This window comes from Urocampus carinirostris, chromosome 2 (genome assembly GCF_059441175.1).
Source record: "Urocampus carinirostris isolate Australia breed hairy pipefish chromosome 2, RoL_Ucar_1.0, whole genome shotgun sequence".
Lineage (NCBI taxonomy): Eukaryota > Metazoa > Chordata > Actinopteri > Syngnathiformes > Syngnathidae > Urocampus > Urocampus carinirostris.
In genome coordinates this window covers 6,887,334-6,902,936 of record NC_142350.1, presented here as the reverse complement: position 1 = coordinate 6,902,936, position 15,603 = coordinate 6,887,334, and the positions used below count along the sequence as shown (strand labels likewise).

Below are 15,603 nucleotides of genomic sequence, written 5' to 3'. Positions count from 1 at the left end.
TATTCCACTCTAAATTCATTTATTATATTCATATATTCTATTCTATTCGATTCTATTCTAGTTAGTTCAATTGTAGCTTATTTTAATTCTGCTTTAACTGGTTATAGTTCAACTTCTTGCCTTTTATTCCCACTTTATATATTTTAGCTCAATTGTAGTTAGTTTTAAATCAACTTAAGCTCAAAAGTAGCCACATTTATTTGTTCTAATGCTAATTTTATGCCAGCTTTTCCTATTTAATTCTATTTTATTCATTCATTCATTTAATTTCATTTCTAGCTTTATTTACTTCAATTGTAGCTCCTTTTAATCCTGCTTTAACTCTTTTTAGGTCAATTTATCTCCTTCTAATCCCACTTTGCATATGTTTATCTAAATTATAGTTCATTTTCAATCAACTTTAGCTTATAAATTACAATTTTTGATAGGGCTAATATTTCTTTTAACGCGATTTTTTCCTTCTTAATTTAATTTAATTTTAGTTTATTTTTACTCTTCTGTGGCTCATTTATTCCACTCAGCTTTATTTGGTTGTACCGTAGTTCATTTAAATTCTGCTATAAGTGGCTTTAGGTCAACTTCTTAGCTTTTGATCCCACTCTGTATATTTTTAGGTCAATTCTAGTTCATTTAAAATCAAGTTTAGCTTCATTTAGCTATTTTTTGTGTCCGGTCACAGCAAACTTGAACGACCTCCCAGCGACCTTGAGCGACATCACAATCCTCGCCTTGTCTAGACGTTGGAAATCTTGACACACTTTGTGACCTCTTAATGAATTCGCGAGCGCGCTCAGGATGCATTAATGCCGATGATGTCATGGCTGTCTGCACACGCCCACACACGCTCTGGCACACGCAGAAAAATATATATACAAACCGGAGCTTGTGCACACAAAAATACGCGTAGGATTTTTGTGCATATGGACACACACAGACACACAAACTCAGACATTGTCGCGACCTCCTGACAGGCTGGCGGCGAGGCGCCAGGAAGAAAAGGTAACGGGCCAAAAAGCGTGAATCATTTGCGACATCCTGACACGACACACCCACACTTTTTAATTTTTTTCTTTTTTCAAAAGTGTCAGACACACAGGCAGATCAAAGCTTTATGACCGTCGTCCAATGAATTGCTGCCACCCGAGTCACGTGACAACTCCTGTTTAAAATTGCTAACAGTCATTTGATGCGAAAGTAGCAACGTTTCAGAAAATTTGGGACAATACTTTTATTATTTTTTCAAGAGTCAGATACACAGGCCAATCAAAGCCTTACGACCATTGTCCAAAGAAGTGACTGCCCGTATGGAGATGCAAATGGACTGTTGATGCTAATAAGGCAAAATTCTGTAACTTTCTTTTTCATTCTGTAAGACAAATCAAAGATAATGCTTAACACAGAAAAAACAACTGTGACCAGTTGAAAAATGTGCTGTATCTGAATCAGAACCATGGAAACCATTACAATCTGTTTCATGTGGGGGAGAAAACCCTGGGGAGCGATGGGTGCCACCAGACTGTAATTGCCCAAGACACACTACAAAATGTGGTGCCCTAATGACCCAGGTGGTTAAGGTATACAGGGATACATGTATATATATATATATATATATATATATATATATATATATATATATATATATATATATATATATATATATATATATATATATATATATATATATATATATATATGTATATATATATATGTATATATATATATATATATATATATATATATATATATATATATGTATATATATATATATGTATATATATATATATATATATGTATATATATATATATATATATATATATATATATATATATATATATATTTTTTTTTTTTTTTTTATATGGCGGCACAGTGGTTGGCGCGTGTGCGGCACAGTTCTGAGGTCATGAGATTGAACCTCCTGTGTGGAGTTTGCATGTTCTCCCCGTGCTTGAGTGGGTTTCCTCTGGGCACTCCGGTTTCCTCCCACATTCCAAAAACATGCATGTTAGGTTAATTGGCCAGTCCAAATTGTCCCTAGGTGTGAATGAGCGAGCGAATTGTCTGCCCATATCCTCGGTAGGGTCGCAGGGGTGCTGGAGCCCATCCCACCCATCCTCGGACACCCTGAACTGGTTGCCAGCCAATCGCATGGCACACAGGGACAGACAGGTAAAATAAAAATACCACTATTAGAATTTTATTTCACAAAATAAAAATTCAATTGTTTGGGTGGTTGGTTGGATCTCATAACCACTAGGGTCATAGGGGCACCATTTCCAGTTGTGTGTCTTGGGCAAGTTTAGGCTGGTGGTGCCCCTCCCTCTCCAGGACAACAAATGCTTCCACCCTGTTAAACAATATTGAAAATCGTCTTTAAAACAAGGCAAAAGGATTTGTTGCTTTTACTTTTCAAATAAAATGTTATTTAAAAAATTATATTTGACCCTTAATGATCATGGCTTAAAATAAGATAAAAACAAAAACAACTATTAATTTGTATTAATTGTATTAAATTTGTAACATTTTCTTCATTGAAAAAAAACCGATAATAGGTATTTTATACGTTTTTTTTAAAAACAATAAAACTATTATTTAAAATGTGTCTTTTTTTATGACTACAAAAATACGTACAATATAAAATAAATGTAAATAATAGGGTTAAGTAACCCTAACCCCTTAACTTTAACGCTTAACCTTAACCATTGCCCATAATCCTAACCCTATAGATATTAGCTCTTTTTTGCATTGCTACTTTTTAAGAAACGTTTTACAATCTTGCAGTGCCTCCAAGTCCTCTTACTATTTTTAAATCATATCATACGTTACCCTTTTTCAGCAAAATAAAACGCTCTTTTTAAATTTTATCTATTTCAAACAATATTTTTCAAGATGTTTTGTTTACTGAAATATGTGAATTATTATTATTACTATTAAATTGACCATACAAAAATAACATAGAAATAAAACAAATTCTTAAAATTATACTTTTTCCTATTATTATTTATTTCATTCGACTATATTTTAAATCTTGTTTCCAGCATTTTTTTCAAAACACACATGTCGAGTCAAGTCATGTATTTTTGTATAGCCCTTAATCACAAGAAGTCTCAAAGTCCTGTACAGACAATACTCAGAGATAATCAACATGAAATATAATAATAATTTCCTTGTATTGTCATTCTGTGTAACAATGTACACAGAACGAAATGTCAATTGCATCTGACCCGATGCAGCCGCAGCCAAGAGAGGGCGCCGCCGACCACTTTTTTTTAAGTCTTAGGAATGACTCGGCCGGGGCGCGAACCCGAACCTCCCAGTCTCAAAGCGGGCGCCTTACCATCTAGGCTACTGAGCTGGTAAGTAATAAAAGATAAAAATACTTCCACAGAGATACTAAAAAACACTACTGAAATACTACAGAAATACTACAACAGAAATACAACAACAACACGATGATAGAACTACTACATTACTGCAGAAATACTATTAAAATACTACAAAAAGTAATACTTTTTATTTTAGAGAATATTTGCACAATATTTTGAATGGGAATGTAAAATAATGAAAACATTTACTCTAAAAATATGTTTAAAATTTGTTGTAAAATAAAAATGTCAATTGTTTATGAAAATACAAGGAAACTATAGATTTTGCAACAATGCTACTTTTTATGAAAAATTTGATCTTAGAGTGCTTCCCTGTACAGCTACTAGGTGTCCTTCTTTAAAAAAAGAGCTTTATTTTTTGTCAGTCAAAAATAGTTTCATTTGATGCCTTTGAGTATAAATAACGTCTAAGTCAACTTTTTGATGACTCTGACACACCGCGCTTACGTCAACACGGCCCCGCCCACATTTATATGTTTATATAAGCACGCACGTCCCAAAAAGTGTGAACAAAGGAGCACAACTTACATCTCATGATGCTGTGCGTCCCGTCCTGTTGTAATAAATAAATCCAGCATGGGTGTGTGTGTCTACTGTACGTTTGTACAGTAAGCGTGTGTTTGTGGACATGTGAAAGTTCCCCTTTATAGCATATGAGTATGACACATCACCTGAGTCATCAGCCAGCCACTATTCAAGCATCGACGCCCACGTTGACCACCCTCTCCTACCACTCCAACCCCCCCTTTTAACTAAAACAAAAAAGTTTTTTTTTCTAAGTCTTGCAAAAAGAAGAAAGACAAGCAGAAAGTGAAGTGAGTAATCCACATTAGCCCCATGGAAGATGATGTCATTACGAGCTGGATGTGACGCAACGAATGACAGACGAGACAATCTGCTGGAAAGTTTGTCACGGGTGGGAATGGTGAAAAATGATAAGTCGCTTCCTTTTTTTGTCTACGAAGAGAAAGTTTTGGGGGCAGGAAATGTCATGATACGGGCTGTTTGGTCCCACGACCTCCATCAAGGTTTTAATCCCCTTTATTGGAAGAAGAAATCCGACTGGTTGCCTGCCAAACAACTGGACAACCGACTGGTCATTTTTGTAATGGTGGTGACAGTTGAGATTTAAAAATCCCCTGCCAATTTTGTAATTTTTTTAGACTTTGATGAAGCCCTTCCCCCTTCAGGAGCTACAAAATGATTAAAATAACAATTAGTCACCTGCCAAATAATGGGACAATCGATCGGTGCATTGGCAATGACCATCAATATTGACGACATCCCTGCCGATTATGTCATTTTTTGGATTTTGATTTAGCCCTGCTCCCTTCAGAGGCCACAAAATGAAAGAAATAAGGATTTGGTCTCCTTCCAAATAACAGGACAATTGACTGGTCGCAGATATATTGGTGGTAACCGTTGGGATTGACATCACCCCTGCAAATTATTTGATTTTTGGGGATTTCGATGATGCCTTGCCCCCTTCAGATGCCACAAAATTTTGGAAAACGTATTAGTCGCTTTCCAAACAACAGGACAACCGAATGATCGCTGATGCATTGGTAGTGACGATTAGGATTTGACATCACTCCTTCCAATGATGTATTTTTTCAGACTTTGATGATGTCCTCCCCCCCTTCATAAGCCACTAAATGAAGCCGATTATATCACTTTTCGGATTTTGATTCAGCCCTGCCCCCTTCACAGGCCACAAAATGAAAAATGACTAGTTGTTTGCCTTCCAAATAACAGGACAACTGATTGGTCGCTGGTGCACTGGCAGTGACCATCACCCACCATCACCCCTGCCGATCATATTACTTTTTAGATTTTGATGAAAGCCTGCCCCCTTCAGAGGCCACAAAATGAATAAAAAAGAAGAATTGGTTACCTGCCAAATAATACGAATATCGACTGGTCGTGGGGCATTGACGGTGACCATGAAGTTTGACATCACTACTGCAGATAATGTCATTTTTCGGGTTTTGATAATGCCCCGCCTCTTCAGACACCACAACATAAAAAAATAACAGATTGGTTGCTTTCTAAATGAAAGGACAACCTATCAGATTGACATCAACAGGGGCAATTTTTGGTCCAGAGCTTTGGGGGTGCTTGGCACCCAGAGTGTCTAAATGGTTAGAAAAATGTTTCGTTTCACTAATGTGATTTAGGATCATTTAACACTGTTCAGGAGCGTCTCTTCTTATTTGTGAATACCATATTACACTTTGTGATTAGCAGAAACACTATTACTAAACCATGCCTAGTTTTTACTCAATTATTTCCAAAATAATACACATACATATACACATACAGAAGAAGAAGCATGGGACTTATTAGAAAATTATGCATTCTATTCAACACTTTATAATTGTACCCTTTACTTTACGGATTAAGACTCTGGCGCAATGCCGCAAGGGACACTAACCGAGCAAAAGACGAGTGGGGAGGTAAGCGAGAGTGGTGCTAGGAATCAAGTGGACTCGCTTTTTTCACCATATTCAAGCCTATCCTGTCTTTTATTAAGGAAAATTGTTTCAGAGATACAATAATTTTTGAAGGTGCTTGGGTTGAGCACTCCTAAAATTGGGCTGGTTAAGCCCATGGCCAATTATGTCATTTTTCGGATGTTGAACAAGCTCTCTTCAGAAGTCACAAAATAAATTAAAAAATAGCCGTTCGGTCGCCTTACAAATGACAGGACAGTCAACTCTCAAGATGAGACTCCTGGGTTTCAACACCCCCCTGCGGAACTGGCTGCTGGACTTCCTCTGTGACAGACCCCAATCAGTGCGGATAGGTCAGAACAGTTCAGATGTCATCTACCTCAGCACGGGCTCCCCCCAAGGCTGCCTCCTAAGCCCCTTGCTGTTCACCTTGATGACACACGACTGCGTCCCTAGGTCCGCCACAAACCACATCGTGAAGTATGCTGACGACACAACAGTGGTGGGCCTCATCAGGGATGACAACGACCTAGCCTACAGAGAGGAGGTGGAGCAGTTGGTGGGCTGGTGCAGGTACAACAGCCTGGTCCTGAATGTTGACAAAACTAAAGAGATCATTGTCGACTTTAGGAAAAACCAGCCCAACCATGCCCCACTTTGCATCAACAACAAGGCTGTGGAGGTTGTCAGCAGTATCAAGTTCCTAGGGGTGCACATTACAAACAAACTCACCTGGTCCGTGAACACTGCATCACTGGTTAAGAGGGCACAGCAGCGCCTGTACTTCCTGCGGAGGATGAGGAGAGCCCACCTGCCCCCACCCTCCCTCATCACATTCTACAGGGGCACCATAGAGAGTATCCTGACCAGCTGTATCTCTGTGTGGTGTGGAGGCTGCAGCGCTACCGACTGGGGTAGTGTGAGGAGGGTAACGAGGACAGCAGAGAAAATAATCGGGACTACACTTCCCTCCATTCAGGACATTGGCCAGAAGCGCTGCCTATCCCATGCTAAGAACATTACCGGGGACCCCTCTCACCCCCATCATGGACTGTTCACTCTGCTAGCCTCTGGGAAGAGGTTCTGCAGTGTGCGGTGCAGGACCACCAGGCTCCGCAATAGTCTAGTCCCCCTGGCCATTAGACTGTTAAATGGTCAATCTAACATATAGTTAACTTAAATCTAAACGGCTGCTAATCTGTCTTTTTGCACTACTGGCAGTTTTTATAGCTTGCCACTCATTGCACATTGCTCTCTGCACTATGGTAATTACAGCGTTATTGTTACAGTGTTAATGTTACTGTGTACCTGACTTGTTAACCTGGCTGCCCATTTTGCACATCTGGTTAGCTACTCTTCTTGCACTATCGGCACTATGGTAAAATACTATACGTAGCCAATTACAATACAACTTTATTTATATCTGTACATTCAAGGAAACTGTGGGGGTCAGATGCATCGACATTTCGTTCTGTATACACGTGTACTAGAATGACAATAAAGTAGATCTGAATCTGAATCTGAATCTGAATCTGGTCATCTGTCCATTGGTGGTGACCAACTAGATTGACGTCACTCTTGCCGATAATGTTGTTTTGGGGATTCTGATGAAGCTACCCCCCACCTTTCAGGAGCCACAAAAAAAAAACATTGGTAAACTTCTTGACAACAGACCAATCAAATGTTCGCCGGTGCATTGGCAGTGACCATCGAGATTGACGTCACTTCTGTCAATAATGTTTTGGGGGTTTTGATGAAGCCACTTGGAGGCCACATCATTAAAAAATAACCAATTAATTGCTTTCCAAATAACAGGATATTAGACTAGTCGCATATGTATTGGCGCTGATTGTTGAAATTGACATTACCCCTGCCGATTATGTCATTGTTTCCTGATTTTGATTAAGTCCTGCAAAGAGAAGAAAGATGAGCAGAAAATGAACCGAGCAATCCCCAATGGCCCCACCCCCTGTAGGATGATGTCATCCCAAGCTGGATGTGACGCGACGAATCACCGACGAAACAATCAGCTTTAAAGTTTGTCACGGAGGAATGGTGAAAAATGATAAGTCGCTTCTTTTTGGTCTACGAAGAGAACATTTAGTGGGAAGGAAATCCGTGACGTAACAGTCTATCTGGTCACACGACCTCAGGCAAGAAAAAATGAAGAAAAAATCAGACTGGTCAACTTCCAGACAACAGGACAGCCGACCGGTCACCGGGATAATGGTGGTGACAGTTGAGGTTAACATAACCCCTGCTGATTATGTCATTTGTTGGAATTTGAAGCCACAAAATAAAAAAATGAACTGATTGGTTGCCTTCCAAATAACAGGACAACCCATTTGTTGCTGTTGCGTTGACATTAACAATACCCCTGCTACTTGTGTTATTTTTGGAAATGTAATGAAGCCAATCCACCTTTCAGAATCCACGAAATGAAAAAAATAACAGACTGGTCGCTTTCCAAATGTCAGGACAATCGACTAGTCATCTGTGTGTTGGTGGTGATCGCCATGATTGACAACACCCTTACGGAATATGTAATTTTTTGGTTAATGTTTAAACTCCTTAAATAAAACTGATTGGTTGCCTTCCATATGACAGGACGCCTGTACATTTTAGGTGACCGTCGAGATTGACTTTACCCCTGACGATTATGTTATTTTGGGGATTTTTATGAAGCCCCTTCCCCTTCAAAGGCCATAAAATGAAAAAAAATGTATAACAGACTGGTAGTCTTCTAAATAACAGACCAATCGATTAGGTGCTGGTGCATTGGTAGTGACTGTTGAGGTTGCAGCCTGCCTGCCAAATATGTAGGTTTTTTTTTTTTTTTTTGGGGGGGGGGTAAGGTTTATTGTTCTATTTTCTTTATTAATTATCCATTATCCGTTATCGGTCAGTTCATAATACGCTACAAAGCCAAGGAGCCGGGACTCTTACTCTCAGCCAAAAGGCCAAGCTAAGGTCCTAGCCTTAAAGCCTTGTTGGATCATTGCGAATGCACCGTTCCCGGAGGTACTGCAATACCGGGCCGATGCGTGGAGTGGGTTTGATGAAGCTCTGCCCCCTTCAGAAGCCAAAAAATGAAAAAAAAAAAACGATTGGTCGCCTTTTAGATAACAGAACAACCAACTGGTTGCCTGTTCATTGGTGGTGACCATCAAAATTTATATAACCTCTGCCGATTATGCTATTTTCCGGATTTTGATTAAGCCCCTTCTACTTTAAAAGCCACGAAATGAAAAGAATAACCGATTGGTCGCTTGCTTAAAAACAGGACAAACGATTTGTCACCAGTGCATTGGCACTAACCGCGAAGATTGACAGTAGTGGCAGGGGTGATGTCAATTTATTCCAGAGAATTGTGGGGTTTACTGATACTGATTGAGCGCTGCCGCCTTGCAAAAGCCACTATATGAAAAATAACCAATTGGTCACCTAATAAATAATAGGACAACTGACTTGTCACCAGTGTAATAGCAGAGATCGGTGAGATTGACATCACCCACTAACGATGATGTCATTCTTTTCCAGAGAATTGTGGGTTTCTCCAATTCTGATGAAACTCTGCCTGCGAAGACACGTACTTCCTGTGTAGCTGCAAAAATGAAGGCCTAATTGACATGGGACTTCTACCCCCCACATAGGTCATGACATATTCCTGTTTTTTTGTCATCATTGTTCAATTAAATGTAAATATTCCCTGATATTTCAAAATATCACTGAGGAGGAAAAAAGCAAAAACAACAACAAAACAACAACAAAAATAACACAATTTACTGTAAAAACTTCTCTCAAAAAAGTAATAAAATAAATAAAATAATCATGTTTTCAAATACATTATCTTGTTTTTTATGGGCAGATAAATATTCTTATTATTTTTCATATTCTGATATAGTATTTATTTTTACTTTTCTTATTTTAAGAAGCATTTTAATGTATATTTTAGTAAAACAAAATGAAGGTATATTTTTAAAATTATTATTATCATATTGATCATTCAGAACATATTGCTGATTTAAAATATTTTTATTTTGAGTATTATTTTCAAGAAATATATTTACTTAAATGGGAAAAATATACTTACCGTATACATTTTCTTCAAACGAATAAACTATTTTTTTTAAATGAGACAACATATTATTGTAAAATTATTTTATCATTTATTTGAATCATTTTTGCTGATTTGGTAATTTTATTTCAAGAAGTACTTCAATAATCATATTTACTAAATTAGTCAAATGTACTCATAGGTATTCTAAAAAGAAGAAACTGTAATTCTAAATGAATACAATTATTATTGTTAGCTTGTATCAATCATTGAAACTATTTTTAACTGATTTTACACATTTAAATTTAAACAAATTATTTCAATAAATATATTTAGTAAAATAAGAAAAAACATACTTATAAATGTTCTTAAGCTGACCCAAAATATTACAATATTAATCATTGGTGAAAAAAAAAAGGTTGGCTGATTCTAAATATTTTTATTTTATGAATTATTTTAATGAGTGCATTTAGTGGAATGGGAAATAAATATATATTTTGAATTGTTAAAACATATTTTTCAAATAAGAAAAAAAATATTGTTGGATTAAAAACTTTTTAAAAGATATTTTGCTGTTCCTCAATATATTTATTTTGAGATTTATTTTGAGATATATTTTGAGTAAAATGTCAAAATAACATCCATCCATCCATCCATTATCTGCACCGCTTATCCTCAGTAGGGTCGCAGGGCTGCCGGAGCCCATCCCGGCTATCTTCGGGCAGTGGGCAGGGGACACCCTGAACCGGTTGCCGGCCAGACGCAGGGCACCCAGAGACAGACAACTCACTCGCCCATTCACACCTAGTGACAATTTGAACCAGCCAATTAACCTGAGATGCATGTTTTTAGAATGTGGGAGGAAACCGGAGTAAAGGCACGCAAGCACAGGGAGATCATGCAAACTACACAGGAAGGTTCGATCTCATGACCTCAGAACTGTGCCGTACACGCACTGACCACTGTGGCGCCGTGCTGCGGAAAATAACATATATATTAATAAATATGCTTAAAATAAGAAAAATAAAAAGGTTCGAAAAATATAAAATAATAATAAGCTTTGCAAAAACAGGTATTTTTGCTAATTTTAAAAGTATTTGATAAAACAAAAAAAATGGATACTTAAAATTATTTTTTCCATTTTAAAAACGTATGTTAGGGATTATTTTTGATAATTCATTTTCATAAGATTGAGAAAAAAAAATCAAAACATGTTTAAAAGTAGTCAAGTTAACAACCTCTGCTATATAAAATATTTGTGTTCATTTTAAGTATTTTTTAGTGTAGCAAAATAAAAATAATACTTAAAATGTTTTCCCTGTAGAACAACAAATTATTAAAAATGACAATTTAGCACAACTTTACTCAGATTGACCCTCTTTAATTATTTTGAAAAACTATCAGGCGTCTCAAATAACTCTTCAATTTTCTTGAACATAATTAGATAAAAGGCTAATTCATTTCGACTATAAATATAGCTACCTTTAAGGTTTGCATCACACTTGCAAACAATGAAGCGTCCTGACAACAAACAAAATTGTGTAGACTCACTCACCCTCAGATCAAGTCGCGCGCCTCCCTTTCCAGATCCGTCCTTTCTTTTGACGGACTCCGGACGATCTAGCGTCTCTTCCTGACTTTGTTTTAAGCATCAGTGTCATCGATAATTTTACTCTTGATACAATAATTCAATAAAATAGTATAAATGTTAGCATTATTTTATTACTGTGTTTTTACTATGTTGGTACTAAGATCAGGGGTTAGCCCACTAACTTGGTTAAGTCTTTCACAAAAATGGCTTAAAATGAAAAAAACCTCCTCCTAAAAATTGGAGACAAATTTAATAGCATTAATATGTAAACTAGAAAATAAAAAATAAGTATTTCTTACCAACAGCCTTCGTTATTATGAATGATTTAACTTTTACTTAAATGGACAAATACTAAAAGGCAATGCATTATTTTTATAAATATTTTCTATTCTTTCAATTCTTATTTCTGAAAAAAAATCAACATGATTTGAGAACTCAATAGCAACGACATGATATAAAATCCTTGTTGACATGATTACTGATGTGATGCACCTGTGCCCGCTCTTTTGGCGCCAACAGCCTTGGACTCTGATTGGCTCCCTGACCCTATTTAAACCCACTCCTATCTGTCCCCTGTTGTCAGTCCATCTGCTAACCTCAGTTACACTAGGCAAGCCTTTTTCGACCCTGACTCCCACCTGTATTTTGCTTCCGTCTGTACCCCGGCTTCGACCCGTGTTTTGATCCTGACCACATCTACTCTCCTTTCCTGGCTTACAACTCGCTTCCGACCCCGATCAAGTTTTTGCTCTGTGTCCCGGCTACTGACCCGTTTTAGTTCCCGACACCGCCATCACCGCCACTGAAGTTCCACTTCCGCGTTCAGAGCGACCTGCTTCCGGCACCCAGTAATCACCGGATCGTGGGCGCAACCCTTTCTCTTTTTTCTAATAAAACTTGTGAGAAACGCAACACAAATGGGTCCTGTCTCCGTTCTGGCTTGAAACTTGTGTTTCCCTCTAACCTGTGGAAACTAAAAAGCTTGACCACAAAGAAACAATTTAATTTTTGTTATTATTGATCGCACAGGCAAAATCTTTATCAACTAAAAATGCGGTAAAATACTGGAAGATGTGGAAATGTAGGTCCATTGTTTTCTTTTTATCTTTTTTTTTTTTTAGTCGTTAAGTGGTTGGTTGCCTATTTTACTGGAAAAGTACTGTACTTTTTCTTTACATTTTACGTTTTGTTGAGACTTCCGGAGTTTCTTTTTCAAAACTAAACACATTCGCAAAGAGTTTTTTTGTCGGGATGTGTGTTGGGGTATAACTTTTTTTTTATGACATTAGAAGTAAACAGCAGTGGTGGTTTTACACTATATTAACCCCTGGATCAAACCCCGTCCAAGCGAGAGACCCAGTCAGAGGTGAACTGTCCCCCGCGCATCCTCTCCTACGCTTTTCCTTGTCTCTTACATCTTGCTTTGTCGGTCTCTCTGCACACCATTGCAGTAAACAGGGGCATCAAACCTGCAACGAATGGGGCGCCCATTTGACAAGAGGCAAAGTGGCATGTTGTTAAAGAACACAAAACCTCTTTGTGGCTTACATTTATTATTTTTTGGAACATTTTCATGCCGCCCCCCTGTGACATCATGGTATGAATGCCTGCCCGCCTAGTCCGTGCCTAAAAACGCGACTTGTAAACGGACACAGTTTTCGCCTTTTTTTAGTTATCTGAGTCCTATTAGCTAAAATAAATTTCGGACAAATGAAAAACAATAACAAACTAGTTAATTGGATTTTTAAAAATATATAAATAAATGTTTAAAAGGCATTTTAAAAGGCGGCCTGTCTCATCTTGAGTCGTCAGCCCGCCAACCACTAGATAGCGCTATGCAAGATTTTAGGCTGCGAGTGCCAAGCAAGCACTGCTAACAACAGGCAGTCAAATAGTGTCTCTCCTTAAGCACAACTAATTCAAAAATAAAATACAAAATAATTAATAAAACTTCCAAATAAATGAATAAGTAGACAGATACAATCTAAATTGAATTACACGTGTGCTTTCTCCCTGTTGTTTGGGCTTGTTTCAGGAAATGCAACGGCATGTGAGTCCTTTTCAAAATAAAATTTACGTCAGGGACGTTTACAGAAATTTCTTTCGGCTGTTATTCTTTGATTATTGTTAATTTTACCATTTCTTTTATTTGACATGGTATTTAATTTTACTTTCATCCAAGATCATGAATGTATTTATTTAATAAATAAATAAAGAACCTAACTTTTCTTAACAGAGTCACAGTCACGTGACCGCCACACCACTATCTAATATCTTGACGTAAGAAGCAGATCTTTAATCAAAAATATCTTCTCATTTATTTATGAATACGTAATTTCGCAAAATTTCATTTTCGTATGAACATTTTGCACACCTTGCGGTGTTTTCTATCTTTTGCAGATCCAATATTTATTAGCTATGTTCAAAAAACCGATGCAAGTGCTAACTTAGTTTACTAGTAAGCTAACATGCAAAGGAAATGCACATTTTAACCGAACAGTTTCCTCCACATATATTGTATCAATACATTTTAAAATTTGAAATGATATAATTTCATTATAAATCAATTTCCCTGAATCTAGCAGTTTTACGTTAGGCACTGCTTAAAATAGTTAGGAAAGTAATGACTGGAGTGTTGTCCTACAATAAATATACAAATATAAAAAATAACACAGGTGAGGCTTTATTTTGAATGGGTTGCTTTGTGATTCTTTTTATTTAAACTGCTCTTGAAACATTTACTGTCAACAATTTTGGATGGATCCGTTTAGTTGTCAGATGTATAATCATAACGTAATATTATTTAATGACTTGTTTAGCAGACAAGAACTGGACTCTTGTTTTAAGTTATACGCTAATTAAATCAATCTGCTCTCACAAAAATAAAATTTTATTATTCCTAACGGTCGATTTATTAGACGGTATCTGTTGAAAGTTGTGATATAATCGGGACGACACATAAAAAGCAGATTTGTGACCAACTAGCCTAGCCATGGACTCTAATATTAATTCGCCGTCTCCCCGATCGACTTAAGAGTGCATAATGATAAACACATTTCATGAAAACGCTTATAAATATATTTTGAACGTTTATGTTGCACATATTGAGCAATACTGCGCCGTGTTCGCCCGTCTATTCGACAGACGATAACCTTTATGCTAGCATTTGTGTGACCCTTTTCTGCTTCATTTACGTTGACAAGACAACGCTAACCACGTAACTTATATCATGTTATTACAAAATGTGAGTTAATGCACGTAAGTTACATACACATATACTTTATTACATTGAAAATTGAGCTCAGTGTGACAATAATTTCAAAGTTGACTTGGTGGCAAACTGTTAGCATAGCATTCAAAGTTAACAATATCCCTCCGCCAGTTGAGCGTTCAAAGAGCAAGGCATTTGGAGCGGAAGGATAAACACGAGGCAGTTGCTGCATCACGCACTCTCAAGCGTGTCCGTGGCTAACTGCTAGCTGAAAGTACAAGAGCTGTTTCTTGTTATTTTCTTAAAGAATACACCACTTTTCTGCAACAATTATACTGCATTTTGTATTTTTGAAAACTGTAAAGTCACGTGAAAGGTAAGATAATATATTTGTAACTTTTAAGGAAACATCCGTTTTGTAGTGTGCAGCATTAGTTAGCTCTTTAGCATGATGGCAACGGTGGGTTGAGGGAGGGGAGGAGTGACTGGGAGAGCGAGGAGGAAACTCATTTCGGAAAGTACTAAAACGTTATTGATCAAGACGGTCCCGCGAACTGCTGCTGGGTAATACAGAAATACACATTTGGATGCTCAACTTTGTGTCTTTTCAAGTTGATTTGCTCAACAATGCATGCAATTTATTTAATTATATCTGGTTCAAATGTATAGTACAATTTTAGTGTTCAGATTCATGTTTATTGCTAACTGATAGGTGTTTATTTTCATGACAAGTTTTCTTTCTACCCTCTAAAATTTCCAAGATGAGTTGATATACTGGACTGTCAGATAATGAGAACAGTGTGACAAAGTTCTTTATTTTCTGTAATGCGGTTAATCAAGTGTCATTCATCCGGAATCCATTACAAATAATCTGAAGTATTCTGCTCTTATCCCTATCATAGCAAAC

General features: G+C 37.1%; 1 protein-coding gene across 1 annotated transcript in view; it reads left to right on the top strand.

Moving 5' to 3' along the window:
• Window positions 1-14,923: 14,923 nt before the first annotated feature.
• The window catches only part of pogza (pogo transposable element derived with ZNF domain a), a 29,937-nt gene continuing 29,257 nt past the window's right edge, over window positions 14,924-15,603 (top strand). The window contains exon 1 of the mRNA XM_088328604.1: window positions 14,924-15,072. The gene's annotated coding sequence lies outside the window, so the exon portion shown is untranslated. The remainder of the gene's footprint in view (window positions 15,073-15,603) is intronic.